General features: G+C 40.9%; 1 non-coding gene across 1 annotated transcript; it reads left to right on the top strand.

Moving 5' to 3' along the window:
* The first annotated feature begins 11,990 nt into the window (after positions 1 to 11,990).
* LOC140247512 (U6 spliceosomal RNA) lies at positions 11,991 to 12,093 on the top strand. Its single transcript, XR_011902695.1, has one exon. It is a non-coding gene; the product is annotated as a U6 spliceosomal RNA (small nuclear RNA).
* The last annotated feature ends 7,244 nt before the right edge of the window (positions 12,094 to 19,337 follow it).

Genomic DNA, 19,337 nt, shown 5'->3' with positions numbered 1-19,337 from the left:
GTATCAATGGTCCTGTTCATGTTAGCTATTGATCATTAAAAGAAGTTGCTTTGTGCAAATTGTTTTTTTTTTTGTTTTAAGAGAAGAACGTTACTCATAACTAAGGAAAGCAGTGGAGAATTGTTCTTTTCCCCATAATGTAGTCAGAAGGTTTTGAGAAATCAAAATGTGTTGTTTCAGTTTGACAATAGGTGACAGTCAGTTCCAGTGTAAGTAGTCATCACCTCATTACCATGAAAAGAAATTCATACAAGTACACCAGTTTTGATTGTCGATCAGGAAATGAAAATAGCTTCTGAACAGGGTCTTGACTCATCTCTTCATTTGCTGTGGTTTGTGCATGGTGTGCCTCTCACTAGAACTCCTGATTGCTGTGAAGCTGTTTCTGCTTTTGAGTTCAGTTTGGTTTTTTCCTCATCATCAAGGAAGTACCACATCGTACATCCACTCATACTTCGTGTTTCTACAACTACTGTTGTGTAGTCCATCTGATTTCTTATCCATCAGTAATGCTTTTATTGTTTCTTTCCTAAGGGCTGCTTTGCTTTTTTGTTTGTTTGTTTGTTATATTTCAAATCAAGAGTGAATTCGGAGTATATTTGTTGACTAGGTACATTTTGTAGAGTAATGTTTGTGAAAATTCTTTTTTAAAGAAATTTAAAATTCCTCTTTTAAAAGTCAAGCTTAGGTTATTTGGTCTTGGATCTCCTTTAGAATCAGAAAAATATACGAAGCTGAATTTTTCTCTTCGTAGGTTGAGCAGGAGAAAAGGAAGCAGAAACATTTCAAAATGCAAGCAGTGGAGAAACAGGAAGGTCTTGATAAATCAGATACACCAGCGGGCAATATTACCCATCAACCAGTAAAAGAAAAGCTTGCTCTAAGGAAGAACGAAAAAATGATAGAAGAAAAACACACAAAGAATTCTTCATCCGAGGAGAGACCAAAATTACTTGAAATGCCAGTAAAAGGGTAAACTTATAAAATAACTTGTAGAATTAGATTGCTTTAAATCTTGTAATTGAAGCACTTTCCTCGGTATTGAAAGCTATGCTGAGTAGTCCCCTGCTTCTCAAACTGTTTTAAAAATATATTTTTCTAAGAACTAAATGCACGGTGGAGGTTCAGATTGATTTCACTGGAGCTGATAGAGGTCTTAATCATTTAGAATCATAGAATGGCTCGGGTTCAAAAGGATCACAACGATCATTTAGTTTCAACCCCCCTGCTATGTGCAGGGTTGCCAACCACCAGACCAGACTGCCCAGAGAATTTCTTCCTTAACACTGACGCTAATCGTGGCTTTAGAATCTTACCTGGAGATTGAGAAAAAGCTATTTTCTTCATAAATAGCCACCCGGAACAGAAAAGCAAGAATTTAATTTAGTTTCTCCCTTTTCTAGAGGATATTAGTTGTCCTCGTGCAGATGTTTTGATTAAACTCAGACCGTCTTTGTCAAGAAAAAGGGAACGGTAATATTACCAAACAGGTTTTAAAAGTTTGAAGAAGACAAAGGTGCTTTTTTATAACCCTAGGCAGGATTTTTTATCTGCACCCTCTTCAGGAGAATCTAAGTACATCCTCTAATGGGGACAGAGAGGTGTTCAGGTTGACTTGAGTATCTTCCAAGATCTTGGGAATGAAGCCTTTGTTTTTTTAATACAGGCGTCTTTAGTCTTGATTTTTTATGTTTTTTTTACTTTTCTAGAGTAAGTGTGTTTTGTTTTATGTAACGTACTCAATTGGTGACTTTTTTTTCTTTTTGTTCAATATAGTAAATCTGTTCTGAATGCAAAAGATTGGAAGAAAAATGAGAATAAAAGGCAGTCTTCAAAGCAGAAGGCTAATTGGAAGATTCGAGTAATGGATGATAGCACTTCCAGTGAAGCATCTCAAGATGAAAAACGGTACTGAATATAAGGAATATTATAAATGCATTTAATAATTACTAAAATTGTCCTGAAAACTAGACGTAAGCTGTATAAACTGAATGTGTACAATGATTTTTCCCTGCTGAAAAAGACTTGGGGCTGTGCTGGTGGAGGGCAAGCTGGACATGAGCCAGCAGCATGCCCTCACAGCCCAGAAAGCCAACCATATCCTGGGCTGCATCAAAAGAAGCATGGCCAGCCGGTCAGGGGAGGTGGTTTTGTCCCTCCACTCTGCACTGTAGAGGTCTCAGCAGGAGGTGATGTGGATCTGTTACAGCGTGTCCGGAGGAGGCCCACAAAAATGATCCAAGGGGTGAAACACCTCGCCAACAAGGACAGGCTAAGAAGAGCTGGCACTCTTCAGCCTGGAGAAGGCTCTGGGGAAACCTGAGAGCAGCTTTTTTGGAGGACCTTTTCAACTTTGTCTGTTCTATAGTTCCCAATATCGTGCAGAAAAAATAGCCTTCCAGTACACATAATGTGGTTTTTTTTTATTTTTTTCTGCCTTCAACCTACATGACTACATGTAACAAAGTTATTGTATTACATTGCAGTTCAATTCACTTCTGAAGTCAAGTTTTCAGAGCAATTTTAGTTATCATTCATAATGTTGTATAGGCATTCCATTAATGAAATGTATTTCTATTTTCCAGACCTACAACAAAAACAGGGAGAAAAAAGAACAAGGTACTGTAAAATCACTTTTTTTTCATCAGCTTTTAATCACTTAAACAGTAACAGCTTTTACATTGTGTTCAGTCAGATGCAAAGATTTCTGCTAGTATGCAGTTTTGTACTATTTGAACCAAATAGATGGGCTGTGAGTGAGAGTATGAACTGTTCCTATGTTTATAGTGATCTGTAATAGTATAGTGTTGTATATGTAACACACTGTATTGTCTATAGGTCAGCATGCAAATGGATGTTACTGATGACACTGATTCAACACGGTCATCTGATACAACTACAGAGGATGCTGAGTTGCTAACTTCAACTTACAAAGAGGCTATGTTGCTGTTAGAACAGCTTAGCGTGGATTGTACTGGTAAGTTTCTAAATCACTTTGTCTTCTGTTAAAAGTTCCTCTTTTAAAACTCTTGTTTCCTTGTGTACCTTCACAGTTCCTTAGTTTTCTATTTTGGTCCAATATTTATAATAAAAAATGATAATTGCCCATACCCTGCTCCCCAAAAAGTGCAGACTCTTGCAGTGAATGCAGGATTTACCTCAGCTAACCTCAGATGTCCATCCACGTTGTCAGCAAACACACCTTACCTACCACTGGCTGTGTCTCTAGTCGGACTTGGAAAGGCAGGTTCTTGTAAGGTACAGACAAATTCATTCAAATGTAGTGATCAAAAGTTAGCAAGACCAGTCTTTTTTTTTTTTTTTCTTTTTCCTGTTTATGCCCCCTAATAAGTAACAACAAATTGCTTCTCAGTTTTTGCTGAAAAGAAAAAAAAATCTGTAATAAAATGTTGTAATATGCTTGCATATATACACGTAGCTTGATATAAATGTAAGCAATACTAATTTTCTTAATGTTTGCTAAAACTTCATTAGGCAAATATGGATTAATTTTGGCCAAAGACCGTATTCCCACCCACCTGAACTCTCACTTTCACTCTTCAACAGGACAGGAGATGAAAAAGTTCAAGAAATGGGATTAAGACAGGGCCATCACTAATTTTTGTCACGGGCAAAACAGGCTCCACTTGGTGAAACTTAATTTCATTGTTTGCCAATTAAATTGGGGAGTGAGAAAGATAAAAATATAAGTAAATAAAACACCTTCCACCCACCACTTTCTCACACGTAAATTTGCTTCTTCACTCCAACTTCCTGAGCAGTGCAAGGAGGATGGTGGTTTTCCATTCAATGCATGGCAGTTCCTCTCTGCCTCTTCTACATCTTCACACATTTTCCCTGCTCTAACATAGGTCCTTCTACAGGCTAAGATCCTTTAGAAATTACCAATCTGTTCCACAGTGGAGTCTTCATGAGCTGCATGGTGGACATCTGCTCCAGTGTGGCCCTTCCAGGGGCTGCAGGGAAACACCTGGTCCACTATGGTGTGCTCCACAGGTTGTTTGGGAATCTGCTCCCTCACCTGGAGTGCTTTCTCCTTCCTCTTCCTCCTTCATGTTACCTTTGTTTCCACTGCTCTTAACATTCTTTTTTCCCTCCTTCTCTGCCCACCTGGTGTTTTTGCCCTTTCCAAAATATGCTTTTATGGAGGTGCTGTAAGATCGGCTGAGGGGCTGAGTTGTAACCTGTAGTGGGTCTGCTGGATTTATCTGCATTTGGCACAGTCTTTTGGGTCTTTCTTTTAGAGACTTACCCATGACTAAAACCTTGCCACCTATACCCAATTCAGCAAAGAATTAAATAGATTGTACACTGGGAACTATTTATGCATATGTGCAATTTTGTGTATTTTTTGACTCCATATAGATCCTGCTATTTTGCTGAAAATTCAAAACATACTTCTTGAGTATGAACAGAGAATAGATTATGAAAGAAGCCACAATACAGCTCTCTGGAGAGAAGTCAGGAAGTTAGAAAGTGAAAAAGAGGAGTCAAGGTTAGTTGCAGAACAGTCTGAAGACTTGAAATCCATATTATCTCAACAAGAAATGGAATTGAAAAATGATATCCAAAGCCTCGAGTATGTAATCCTACATTTTGATTCTGTGTGTTGTCCTGGCCACGTTTTAGAAGATGCTGATGGTCCAGCTATCAACAGCATACCAAGTCCCACCACTGAGCCATGTCCCTTAGTGCTATATCCACGCATCTCTTAAGTACCTCTAGGGAGTGGGACTTACAAGCATCTTTAAGAGTTGTGCTTCACATGTTTTGTCTTTGTACCTTCTGTTTTTGTATGAAACTAGGAATTACGGCAACTCCACGGGCCGCGCACTGAAAGAGTTTAGTGGGTGTGTTTGTTTGATTGCAGGTCAAATTTGAGTTTGTTCCCTTGTCCTCATATTTCTGAGCTAGATGCAGATAGTTCTTAGTCACTGTTTACAACATTTCAGAGGAGTGGCCAGCAGGTATTATGTCAGATTCATCAAGAATGAATTCAAAGCCCTGCACGTGGGATGGAGGAACCCCTTGTGGGCATGCACAGTGAAATGCTCTGGCTGGTGAGCTGATTTGCTGAGAAGCCTCTGGGGGATTTGACAGAGATTAAATGCAACATGAGCCAGAATGGCCTTGCAGCTGAGAAGGCCAGTAGCATCCTGGGTTGCAGAGTCAAGAAGCTGAAGGGAAGAGTCCATCCCTACTTAGCTCTTGTTGGTCTGTATCTGGAGCACTGGGTCCAACTTTTGGCCTCCAAGTACTTGTGTGCATTTCTTTCTGTGGCCTCCAAGAGATCGTAGTCAACATGTGTGAGTTCAGCAGAGGCCTTCCAGGCTGATCACAGAGCATGAAACACTTTCTCTGTGAGAATAAGCTGAGGGAAATAAACTTCAAGATGTGCCAACACTCTCCCAGAACATGGAATGGATTATGAGTAAGACAAAGCCATTCCTGATTTGGCCTGGATTTGATTCTCAACATATTTCAAAATTCCCAAACATCTGTAAATACAAGGAATCCATTTTTTCTTTCTCTGTAAAATCTCAAAACAGTATTAGCTATACATGCGTAAATCTTTCTCCTTTAGAATAAGCAGCTTAAATACTGATGTCACAGCCAATCTTTTGAACTACTTGTTAGCGGTTGCTGATATTCATTTTCCAGAATTAGTAAAGCAAATTTCTGGGGGCACATAAACTGTGTTGTTTTGTTGTGTTTTTTTTTTAATCATGTTAGTCTTACCGTGTCTAAAAATCTCTTTGGAACACTGCCCTTATCCTTTAATTTATTGAAAGAAATGAAAATGTTACTCCACACGTGTTAAGCAGTTGTTATAGTCTTAGGGAAGGCTTCTCAAAAGTTTTTGATTCGTCTTGGATAAGTGATGTGCTGTTTTATTTGTATTACTTGCAGTTATTATGAGTCTGTACTATATGGATAATGATCAACCTATTGAAAACAGTGCATTTTTGTTAGTAAAAGTTTATGGTTTACTGTTCACGTTTACCTATCTTGACGTGGAAATACATGTTGAATTTTGTACATCACTTAATGGCTTATTTGCCAGTCTTGTACAGCTCATGTATAAGATGTCTTCCACCACTAATGGAATGAAATTAGAGTTATGTTAAAAGTTTAAAATCGCAGCAAAACTTCTGTATTTGGAAAGCTGTGACATTTCTACAGTTTAAGTTGTTTCTCCAGGTTCACGATGTGGCATATTTACTTTTTTGTCAGTGCTTTAATTCCTTAAATATTCTCTTTTAAATCCCAGATTTTCATTGAAACAAGAAGAGGAAAAGAGACGTAGAGCTGAAACACAATATGAAAAAACAAGAGAGCAACTAAAGAGGAAAGAGGATCAATATGCTAGAGAGACAGAGGAGAAACAACAACTTGAGTTGCGTGCAAGGAATTTAGAAACGGAATTAATAACGCTGAGACAGCTCAAGAAACAGGTATATTAAATATACATCTTCTGTTTTTCTGTTTCTTTCAAATTGATATTTTACGCTAGTATGTTCAACTTGTTTGTGAAAGAGGCATTAGATAATTATCTTGGTACATTTTGAGAGCCATTGTCCTGAAACCAGAATGAACAAACAAGTTTGTGATACCTTTTCTCATTTTTCAGAATTCTAGTTTGGTTTGTGCTTCAGGCAAAGCTGCACTTTGAGTTACTTTTCCTAATTACTACTACAGAACTCTGCGCGCATGTGTGTGTAGATGTACGTCTATTGATTGACTGATGGATTGATTTTTCTTCAGAAGGAAATTGCAGTTACTGTTTGTAGTACTCTTTCAAGTATGCTTACATGAATTTAAATTTAGGCCTAAATGTTACTGTTTACCTGATAATCTGTAAATTGCCTCAGTTGCCTACAATCAAGACTGAATCCAGAAAAACTCTCACCTTCATTTTTATTACAAGTTAGTGCCTTATTTAATGCGATTGAGATGATGATGTTCTCACTGTACACAACCTGCATGAATTTTTCAGTTCTCACATACAGTTTTGAGGGTCTTTTCACGGGCTCTCTTATTCACTTGTTCAGCTGGTCAGTCCTCTTCTGTGTCTCACTTCATCAGTAGCCTTTGGAAGTCTCATACAACTGAATTTATCCAGCAGTATTGCTAGATTTTGGTAAACTGAAAATATATTGGCACATTTTCTGAAGCATTTCTAAATATTACTAGGAGAGGTGGAGACTTAAGACCTTGCAGTGAGGTAAAGTCAGTGTAATTATTGTGCTTTTGAAAATTTTCCCCTTTTTTTTTATGCTGTTCTTAATATTAGTGCTCATATTGATGAATAGATGTTTTCAGATCTTTGACTGTAAGCATGTGAGCGTTCATCTCTGCTTTTAGTGTATGTATATAGCTTGTTAGGAAGATAACTTGCGTTTCTACTTAAACACGGTATGTTCCCAGAATAGTAGTTCTGGTTTGTTTGTTTTTTCTTTAGTTACAGAGATTCGTTAAGTATAAAACTTCTGTAATGCGGATTTGTGCAATGGACTTGCACTATCCTTATAACTTTCAATTCAGATAAATCTAAAGATGTTTGTTTGCAAACATGGAAAATTGATATGCAGGTCATTCTATGATTTTATGATAAATGGCTCTTACTAGAATTAATAGAATGTAAGAATGCAAAGAAGAATGAAATAGGAAGGTATTGCTAATTCTGCTTTTGCTCAAGATTCACAAGTTCAACTCTGTTACTGTAGGTTGAAGAAGAGCGTGATGAAGCACAGAGACAGCTCTCTCAGGAAAAGAGTGCTAGAGCTCTGCAAGAAGGAATTTTGAGCAACCACCTGTTGAGACTGAAGGAGCTGGAAGAAGAGACAAGAAAAACAATGCGGAATAATTCAGAATTAAGCAGTTCCGTTCCTAATTAATTTGGTTACATTTCACTGTGCTCATTCTAAAACCATAAGAAAAATAAACTTTTGTGCCTTTTGGTGGATTGTCTGCAGTTTATCAATATAACCTAGTTTTGTTACTGTTGTCTAAAAATTCTGGATAGCGGCATCAATCCCACATAGACCTGAACTGCGCGTGGAAGTAGGAAGCCACTGGAAGCCAATTGGTACTTAACACTATTTGTGTGATGGGACAGCTGTTAGTTGCTGCTAACAGCTGGTGATACAGTAGCTGCAACTCAGGTGCAGGGTAATGCTGTGGGACTTGGTGTCTGTAAGACGAGCAGTTTTGCTAATTTCTGCAGAGCTCATTCCTTGTCTACAGGGTTTCCTGGGATATTGTACAACAAATGAATTCAACATTCCAAAGACATGAGAAAGGTTGTACTGAGGCAAACAGAAACTGGAAAAATTTTTACCCACTAATTCATTTTTTACCCACTAATTCAACAACTTGAGTTAACAAGCAATGGGGGGATGCAATGACTGTTGCTGCAGCTCTCTGCACCTTTTTATATGAATGTATTTTGTGACACTAATATGCTATATTTAATTCCAGATATTTATGTTCCAACGTGGCATTTAATAAACTTTCATATCTGGTACATCTTTGTTTTATTCTGTTGGCCTTTTCTTGACTTGCTTTCCACCTCATTCCTTGCCTCTATGGCTTGCTACAGCCCTCTGCTCACTTCCGTCTCTCCTTCTGGTGCCTTCAGTCTGCCCTGAGATCAGACAAATGGCCAGCATGCATTTGTGTCCTTTTCTTCCTGGGGTACTTGAGACATCATTGTGTAAAGATCAGGGACTGGAGTAAAGGTACTGCTAACAATCACTTTCCATGCTCGTACAGTGTAGAGCAGTTCTTTCTGTGGCCTGAGCAGAAGGTGGTGGGCAAGCTTCCAGTAGGCACGGAGGCCAGCAGATCCCACAGCTTTGGATCTCACGAGGAGCTGAACAATTTGTAGCCTGCCGATGGCAGAGGTGCTAAGAACCTTCTCTGGCAGCCTGCGCCACAGCGATCAAAGAGGAGCTCACATTTTGGTACAGTTCAGCATTTCTTCACAGGGAAAGCAAGTGCAGAAAGTGGCGGCCTTCACTTTGCAAGGTTGTTTTAGCAAACACAGATATGAGCTCTTTAAGGGTTTTTGTTTGTTTGTTTGTTTTCCTAATATGCTTCTGTGCTGCTGGTTGTCAGTAAGAGGGGAAGATTCTTGTCTAGAGGTGAAGGAGCACAGAAACTCAGTGTTGATGACTTGATGACTTTAGATCATTAAGATTGTACAGAATTCCGAGAGGGCTCAGACACCAAAAATACTAGAATCTAAATGATGAACTATCTGTTGCACTGATTACTAGTATTGTGAGCTCGTCTCGGTGAATACTGTCGCACACTTGTCCAGGGCCAAATAAAACACCATCAGTCTGAGAGTGAAGTGCTTCAAAAATGGGTAAAATGGATTCTCTGTTGTGTCTTACCTCTCCTTATATATTCACTGCTAACAGCCTATCACAGAGCGAGGGGGGCCTATAATGTCACAGCCCGAATTTTAGAGAACGCCTATTACAACAACTGCAGAAGAATGGTGTGAAAGAATGCAGTTTAAAGCAAGAGCTGCTTCCAAAATCATGTATTACCATGATGATGCAACAAGACAATCCTGACGTTTTCAGAGAATCCCAGAAAGCAAAACCTTGCTTCACTCCTGTTTTCTTACCGCTGCACGTGTTCTTCCAGTTGTTTTATGGTAGTACTGGTTCCAGAAGCTGCTAACAGAAGGTCCTGCAGTTTCTGTGTAGAAGCTGATACTTCTCTTTCCTTACTATCTAGGACAGTCTTCAAGTCATGAACACAATGCTCAGACTGAATACACTGTTCTTCAGATTCCTGTAACTGTAAAATAGCAGTGAGAATCCTCAGCAGCCAGGTTAGGTTCAGTACAGAGAACTCAGTGAGCGCTGAAGAATTTGAATATTGCATGTATCTACATAAACCCTCTACCCAGAGTACTGGAATCGTTTCCAATTCGTTCAAGCCTTCATTTCTCTGAGCAAATGAATGGTAACAGATGATATTTCATTATCTGTGACACTGGCCTCTCCCATCTGTACAAAGGATTTTCTATAACACCATTATGAGCATTGACACTGCCAATCCTACCTTCTCAGTGACTAGTGACATACTGTAACTACTTGTTTGCTATACTATCAAAAATACTAACCAACTATTCACAGCTCAATAGTACACTATTATGGTAGATGTTTCAGAAAAAAAAAAAAAAAAACAACAAAAAACACAGCTCTCATAGAGAACAAAAAAGCAAAACTCAAATTCAGCTGTCCGGTATTTCTACTTTTTCTCAGAAATCAGACACCATACTTGGCCAAACCAAAAGCAATAACCTGCTGAGACACCAGGTCATTTTGCAAAGCAGCTTCTCAAATACAGATCTTCTCCAGTTAAAGACATAGTGACCTCATGTCAAAGACCACCCAGTCATGAACACCAAGTGCACAGAACAATGCAGTTCATATACTTGCCTTTAAATCTATCCCCTTGAACTTATTTCTAGGATAGGAGGACATGTGCTTATACTTTGCAATCTCTGCTCTGATTTGGCACAGGTTTGACTGTGATCACAGATGACAAGGGGCAAGTTGAGAAGTTAAGAAAGAACACTGCTGCAATAGCCTGGAGCCGCAAGAAGAACTTATGCTGTGGGGCTGAAGAATGTCTCCTACTTGCAAAAGAAACTAGTTGGCTTTGTGATGATTCCAGTAACACTTATCTTTCACTACAGAGGAGGAGGCCAGTTGGCAAGGACTTCACCAGCTTCATGAATTATGACAGGGTATCACTGCTAACCTCCTTAACTCTCTCTGATACTTGCTGTCAGAACATTATTTTTCTCTTCTTCACCAGAAACAGGGAATAATCGCCCTCAAATTTATACGTATAAGTTACAGCATCTCTGTACCTTGGTTTTCATCCTGTCCAATTCCTTTTGCAAGCGCAATTTGTCTTCCTCAAGGTCACTGCGGTAGCGTGTAGTAACTTGAAGGGAAGCTTCTGACATAGACTGCTTTTTAAGAGCATCAGCAAGCTCCTGCTGCAGCTGTCTGATCACACGCTAAGGAAACAGATGGACATGAGGAAAAACATGAAACTTGACTTTACTCCTTTAAACTGACCATATTATACAATTCATCCATTTACCGATCCGCCTTAATTCTAAGAGAAAAAACAGTGAAGCACAACAAAACAACATGATTTGGTCCTATGTGTATAACTTATGCCTGATGTGCTTTAGAAATACAAATTCATTTTATGCATTGAAACATTTTAATTTCTTCTAATTGTATAGCTTACCTCTCTTTCTACTTTGTCAGTCTCATATTTAAAGACTTGTTCCCTTAAATCAGTACACTTGGTATTTAATTCCTTGTTTCTCTCTTCCATGAGGTAAACCTGCTTCTCACAATCAGCTCTGAGTTTGTTGAACATTTCATGAAGTCTGTCCTGGACATCATTCATAACCTTTTCTTTGATGGTCCCCTTGTTCTGCAAATCTTCCAGCTGCTGACGGAGCAGAAGGTTTTCACTTTGGAGCTGGGCCAATCGTTCCTGCATAGACTCCTGCTTTATCATAAATTTACTGACTTGGTCTTTCTCAATTTGTCGCGCATGCTCATTTTCTTTCGCTTGACACAGGGCTTGATTTAAGTCTTTTTGCGTCATTTCTAAAAGCAGTGTTTTTTCCTGAAGTGTTTCTTTCAACTGGTGAAGCTCGTTTTCTTGTTGCCGTGCACAATTATAATCCAAACCCCATACTTGCCCAGGTGCTAGCGATACCCTCGCTAGGGCCAAAAGGACCACCGTGACTCATCAAGAAAGGTGGCAAAATGGCGTTTATTAGGAGTAATCAATACCTTATATACCTTACTACTTCGTCTACGCCCCCTAGGGCACGTTTGAAATGCGCGCGCCCAAAGTACATCACTAGATAGGGGACGGAAGAGGCTGGTTTACTATCACCGTCACATCCTGCGCTTCGGCAGCACATATACTAAAATTGGAACGATACAGAGAAGATTAGCATGGCCCCTGCGCAAGGATGACACGCAAATTCGTGAAGCGTTCCATATTTTTTCAATGATCGGCGCATCCTGGATGGGATGTTTGCAGTTTGTGGTGTCCCAGACAGCAAGTTGGATGACTGAGCTTGGGAGGGATGTGGCAGCTGAACAAGATGATCCCTTTTACCCTGTGCATGGTATAGACATGCAAGAGGGAATTAGAGCAGAGTGCTTGGAATATAAGTTTAGCACTGAGATGATGCAGCTGGTGGGTCTTGATATTCAACCACGTGTTAAGAAGCTATGGAATATGCAGAAACTGGCAGGAGCCCTCCAGTGGGTTCGGGGTGCTTTGGGGATACCTTCTCGATTGATGAAGCCCTTGTATGGTCAGCTAAAGGGATCCGACCCAAAAGAACCCCAAAATCTGTCTAGCGAAATGGCTGCAGCTTGGCAAAAGATCTTACAGAGCTGCATGGAAGGATCGCTTGCACAGTGGGCCACTGCTCAAGGCCTTGAAATGGCCCAGCTAGCTCAGTTGGTAGAGCATGAGACTCTTGATCTCAGGATGGTGGTTTGGCAGGACTCCAACCGTAGTTCACAGGCTGCTGTCTTCACAAACCGAATGGTCAGCGTGCAGATGCTTGAGGTGATGGCTGTGACGGTCGCAATGCACCTCTGGCGAATGATACCCTCTAACATTGTTGCCTACTCCATCTTTGCAGCCAAGCAGTTGTCCCGGATGGGCCGGGAGGACTTCCCAAGTTCAGAGGCTGCTGGAATTTTGGAAGAGACCTTGGCCTCTCACACAGCTCCTGTTGCATCCTTATATGTGCATGGTCACTCTGAGGTGCCAAGCCTTTTTACCAGAGGTAATGCAATAGCAGATACAGTTGCCAGCACTCCTGTCTTTGGCCTAGGGTCACTGCAGATCTGGCAAACTGGTGTCATCTGGGAGCCTTGCTTGTCTCCCCGTCAAGGACTGGCTATTGCTGTGAGTACCTCCTCTACTGTCATCACGGTCACTCAGCATGTCAGGTCTGGCTTGACTGCAGTCCAATACCATTTGGCAACCGCTGTTGCTGTGGTCGGTTTACCCAGTCACATTAAGACTGACAATGGGTCCTGCTTCACTTCTCATTTTACTCAAGAATGGTTGGTGAAGACTGACTATGGGAAGTGGGATAAGAGTTCTTTTCTTACAGGAGCAGTTGGTGGGGAGTCCGAATCTGGTACCTGAGACTGTTCTGCTGCTGTTGGTCTCGGTGATTAGTACCGCTCGAACAACAAGCGTGGGGACCTTCTGGATTCAGTCTGGAATTGTCGGGTCTCAGCCAACAGTAGATTCACACTTATCTGTATTTGCAACTTCACTTATCTTTTAGGATGTGTTCTTCTTATCCTATAGAGTGTGATTCTAGTTACCTAGTCACTACATATCGATTACACGTTAATGTAATGATGGTGCATGTTGCCGTGTGCTGATGAGCTGATGGACGCTATCGAGGCTACAGACAGAAGACTTTGACTGCTGTTCACCATACAGAGAAGATGCATCATGCAAGAATGACGAAGAATGAAGAAGAATAGAAAACATCACGGATGAGAACTGTTTCTCGGATGGCTCCAGACATCAAAGGGACTATCTTATTATACACTTCATTTAGTTGTGGTATTGTTTTATTTTGCACAAATGTAACTTGCACTACTCATTATATCGGATAGAGCTTTTAAGGTTTATATAAAGTTTATAGAGAGTAAGTTATAATTAAGAGTAATATATTAATAGATATTAAGGTTTATATAAATTTATAGAGTAAGTTATATTAAGAGTAATATATTAATATAGTAATAGAGTTATGATAAGAGTAATATATTAATATCGTTAGAGTTGCATTAAGATTAGTATTAGTCTTATTAAGGTTAGATTTGACTAAGTAGATAAGTAATTCAGTTAAGCTGAGTACAATAGTATAAGTATATTGCATAGAACATATAGAATAATATCAAATTTATAGTAGATTATACTTGGGATTTTAGTGTTCACATTGAAAAGGGATAAACTGTTGTCTTGGGGGGCGGGGAGATGTTGTAGATGCTAACGAGGCTGAACCTTGTAGTACAAGCATATAGGCGGTAGCGGGGCTTTTTCGGGATGTGACGGTGATAGTAAACCAGCCTCTTCCGTCCCCTATCTAGTGATGTACTTTGGGCGCGCGCATTTCAAACGTGCCCTAGGGGGCGTAGACGAAGTAGTAAGGTATATAAGGTATTGATTACTCCTAATAAACGCCATTTTGCCACCTTTCTTGATGAGTCACGGTGGTCCTTTTGGCCCTAGCGAGGGTATCGCTAGCACCTGGGCAAGTATGGGGTTTGGATTATAATTGTGCACGGCAACATTTTCTAGACTGTTACCTTTGCTTTCCATTTTATTCAGCCGCTGAGACAAGCTCTTGTTGCTGTCTGGCACATCAGAGAGCTCATGATGGAGCTTGTCTTGTAAACGAAGCCGTTCATCACGTTCTCTCTGATATGGTCTTTCGGCATCACTTCTCAATGACTGATGACGTTTGAGATCTTGGAGCACTGCATTCAAGTGGGAATGGAATGATTCAAGCTCTGTTTCCAGTCTGTCTTTGCTTTCTTTTGTCTGTTCTAGCTTGGAAGTTAGCATTGCCAATTCTGCCTTGAGTAAATTCAGCTGTCCATTGTACTGAAATGCTGTTTGTGTTAAGATTTCCTCACTCAGTTTAAGTTCCTGTTTTAACACACAGAATCAAAATGCAGGATTACATACTCGAGGCTGGCTGGCCATGCTTCTTTTGATGCAGCCCAGGATATGGTTGGCTTTCTGGGCTGTGAGGGCATGCTGCTGGCTCATGTCCAGCTTGCCCTCCACCAGCACAGCCCCAAGTCTTTTTCAGCAGGGAAAAATCATTGTACACATTCAGTTTATACAGCTTAACTTGCAATTTCATACTAAGCACCCTGAAAGTTATTTCTAAGGGAAGGTCATCTTAAAAGTATTGGAAACAAGGATTCGTGCACAAAAGATGCAAGTGAAGCTGAACTGCACTTGTCTCCTCTACCGGAAGAAAAAGTAAATGAAGTTTAACTACAGGGGCTTTGATACAGCGGAACAGAACCCTGCAGACGGTCATCCCCGTTGCTATTGCATCGGCACCAGAACGCACCGTTGCTAGGCGCTTCCGGCTGTGACTGAGCCCGCACGGCCGCACGCTCCTGCTCTCCGCGGGCGCGTACGCTCTTAACATCGCTGCGGCTCCCTTGCTGGGAGTCGGAGGCTGCTCTGCTGCCTGTTTATTGGCTATGCCTTCCTGAGCGTACGGCGCCTTTGCGCGTAGTGCTCGGGACTCGGCCCGGCCAAAATGAAAAAGTTTTTCAGCATCTTCAAAAAGAAGAAGAAAAAGGATCCGCCGCCCGGCAGCACCGCCTCGGCGCGTCCCGCCGGTGCGTGTGAGCTCAGCGGCAACGACCTGAGCGAGCTGCACCGCGGGGCCGCCGCCGGAGACCTGGCCCAGGTGCGGCGGGGGTTGGAGGAGGACGACATCGACGAGCGCGACAAGGCGCAGCGGTAAGGGCGGCGGGCCGGGCCGGGGATCCCCGCTGCCTGACCTGGCTGGGACGGGCAGTAGCGGCCGCTCCGATGTGTTTATGTGTCTGGTGTTAATCTGAAAGTTGAGGAAAGGGCTTCTGCTCCAAATTCTCTGTAAGATTTCAAGTGTTGGTTGCTAAGCTGATGTCTGCCTAGTATACACTATTAAAATGTGTCTGTAGCCCACAGACACGGAAGTTCAACTTGAAAAACTGAAATGTTTGTAAACTCTTCTCAAAAGAGAACCCTTGTTATTCCTGTCTTCAGTTCCACTGACCAGGAACCGCCTGTGTTTTGTTTCAGAGGAGATCTGGCTGTTATTTCCTTTGTTAAATTACTAAGCAGCTTTACTCCTCCTACGGATAAGTATTTTACCCATGGGTGTTCATTCATAAGAGTGGCTGTATTTGTAAAAACTGGACTGCAGAGGGTACCAGGCAGAAGTAAACAACCTCATAGATCTGGATGTGCATCTATCAAATAGACGTGTCCAGAGTATTTGAGTATGTTACGGTTATGCAAAAAGTAGAGTATGTTACACTTAGTGAATATGCAAATTGTTTTGGCTATGATTATGTCTAGGATGGATAATACAAGGCTCTTATTATTCCATTAAGTGTTGTGTGCAGCTGTGGGATTATTTTTCCCAAATGCATTTCCTCTTTTGCTTTCCATAGTCTCAGTAAAGACCTGACTAAATATGAAGACCATGACAGCACTGGGGAAGCTTGTGCAGGTGCCACGGGAGGCATCCCAGTGCCGATGACTGGCTTCGCATTGGGTGCACCTGCTTTGAGCAGAGAAGGTAGGATACTTAACTGTGGTAGAGCTAATGGGCAGAATCGTGGTGGCCCCTTCCTTAGGTTAGTTTGCATCTTTTAAATTTACCGTGCTCAGTGTGGACTTCAGTGAAAGCATCAGGTGGACTGTCATAAGAAGTGTTAGGAATGTGTTTGCTTGCTGCTAGTTTACACTGCATCTCCACGGGCTGTGGGGACAGTTGTGATTTGTGTGCACTACATCCATCTGCTCATACAGTTGTCGCTTTCAGCCCATCAAGTTGCCCATTTATTTAAATTTTCCCTTTAGCAAGGGGGAGGAGGGAAGAGAAGGAACAAACTAGGTTAAAGTGGCATTGTGTTTTTTGGGTGTGCCATTTTACTCAGAGAGGCTCGTTTAGATTGTTGTTCAGAACATCCAATTGCAAAAGCTGTAGTTTCATCCCAAATGGTAGTTTTATCTTCTGTAGTGGCGAAGCAGCAGATGAATTGCAAGAAGATGCATCTTTTGTTGATTACCGCTGGATTTCTGTCACTTTGTTTTAATTTTAATAGTTGCACCTGTGTAAAGCTCCTTTTTTGTGAGAGACAATTTCTCACCTTCAGGTACAATTGCTTTTGTTTGTGCTGTGGAGACATGAACAAAAATTGTCTTGGAAAAGTAACTTCCTGAGCAACAACAGTACAGTGTTTGTATATACTGTATCTTTTTGGACATGGTTTGATTTATAATCAAAGTAATGCTTTTCTTCAATTAGTTTTATTTAAAATGAAAAAAAAAAAAAAAGACAAAAAAAAAGACTTTGTGATCCAGAAAAACTGTTACATTTTCTCATTGCCATGTAAATAAAAGAACTACATTCCTTCAGTGAGTCTGTAAAATCCAGGCAGCGTTTATAAGCTCACATTGCCCTAAAGGAATCTTAGAAAGTTGCTATTTTAATATGAAAGAAATTGCCTTGCAATTTACATTTCAGGCCCCAACGTACGAGGTTTTATTTGTTCCTTATTTTTAAGGGTTTTGTGTGAGAATCGTGTCAGATGGGCAGCAGACTGTTCAAACACAATTCATTGCTTTTTTATTATAAAGACTGAGAAATATGAACAAAGAACACATGGCATATTTTTTCTTCCCGGACTTATCCCAGATGGAAGAATAGATTTCTAGTCCCAAGTGATGTTGCCTTTGACGTAGGAGCAGTTGCTTTGAACTAGACAGTGGTTGAAGAAGTTTCTTCGTAGGTTGGTTTTGAAGTTTTGTTTGCTTGTTTTTCAGTGGGGCTCGATGCAGTTGGTTTAATCATTGAAATACTGTTTTCACCCAAACTGTTTCAGTCAGTTGCTACCTTCCGTGCACGTAGATAGTTGCTCTGGTTCCCCACTGTAAGGACTAACAGGCCTGGGTTAATTTAAAATATGTGACTTGAGGGTTTCTTCTTCCGAGTAGAGGGTACATTTACACTAGATATCAGGAAGAAATTCTTTACTGTGAGGAGGATGAGACACTGGAACAGGTTGCCCAGAGAGGTTGTAAATGCTCCCTCCCTGCAAGCCTTCAAAGCCAGGGGGGGATGGGGCTTTGAGCAGCCTGGTCTAGAGGGAGGTGTCCGTGCTTATAGCAGGGAGTTGGAACTAGATGATATGAAAGGTCTGTTCCAACCCAAAGCATTCTGTGATTCTTCCTGTGCTCGGTCTTTTAAGGATGACCCCAGCAGAGGAGTGGGAGGGCGCAGAGAGAAGGTTTATTAGCACAGTAGAAACAATATTGGAATTAATTCTGCAGTCTCTGATTGCATCCACAGCCTGCATCGTGAGAGTCCTTTTAATATGCCACAGTAACAGTCTTAAAAGTGTCGTTTAGGCGAGAAGCCAGGATGCTGAGAGAGGGACCAGAGAAACACCCACTTTGGAATTCTTTTATTGGCTTTTGCTCTTCTCTTTTATTTTTCCGCAATGTAAAATTTTGACCTTATCCTTTCTGCTCCTTTTGTACTTTCTAATTAGAAGAGAAGATTCTGAAGAATGTTGAACAGGTCAGCATTTTTTAACAAGTTTGCCCATGATTATTTGGATGTCAGAATATGAACCTTTTTATTACTCACAGCCAAATTGGCTTCCAGAACATACTGAATGACGGATCTCTTAGGTTTTGAGTGGGAGTTTATTTTTGAGAATAACAGTAGTTGTGCTGTTCCTATTCCTAGTATGTCTGCAGTGACGGTATTGTTAGCCACTGCAGCACATACTGGTGTATTGTTCAGTGTTTCCCTGAGTCCTTTGCAGTTGGACTTGATGATCTTTAAGGTCTTTTCCAAGCTGAGTGATTCTATGATTAGAGGAATTGTCTCAGCATTGCAAAACTCTTAGAAAAGTAAACTAGCACTTCTGTGTGATTTATATCTCCTGAGGTCAGACAAAACTTTTTCTGCGTTCCCTCTTAAGGAAACAGAGAAAAGCCAGAAGGGATGAGAAACCATCTTGAGGTTCTTTTCAACCCAAGCCATCCGATGATTCTTTTGAACTGTCTCTTAAGTGTATGTTTCTGATAGTAGCTGTTTTTCCACACCACTGCATGTGTATGTGATAAAATCCACGTAAGTAGGACAACCTTCTGCTCCAGAGAAAAGTCACAGATTTGTTGTGAAAGAATTTGATGCCAGGATGGTGTTCCTCAGTTTCTCTTTTGGCACACAGATGTACATGTGCACACAGATGCATGTCATAGTCACAGTGCATTCTCCCAGTGCTGTAGCTTTGTCTGTGTGCTTTTTGTGTTTTCCAAACTTCTGAGATTCCACATTTATTCTGATGTCACTGTTGTCTGTCCTTTCCATGCCTTTCCCTTAATGGATGTAGGAATGCAACGGTCTCCTGAGCAGACACTGAGAACAGGCGGGCGAATCAAGGGAAGGTATTCAT

The sequence above is a fragment of the Excalfactoria chinensis genome, chromosome 1, assembly GCF_039878825.1.
Source record: "Excalfactoria chinensis isolate bCotChi1 chromosome 1, bCotChi1.hap2, whole genome shotgun sequence".
Taxonomy (NCBI): Eukaryota; Metazoa; Chordata; class Aves; order Galliformes; family Phasianidae; genus Excalfactoria; species Excalfactoria chinensis.
This window is presented reverse-complemented; position numbering and strand designations above follow the sequence as displayed.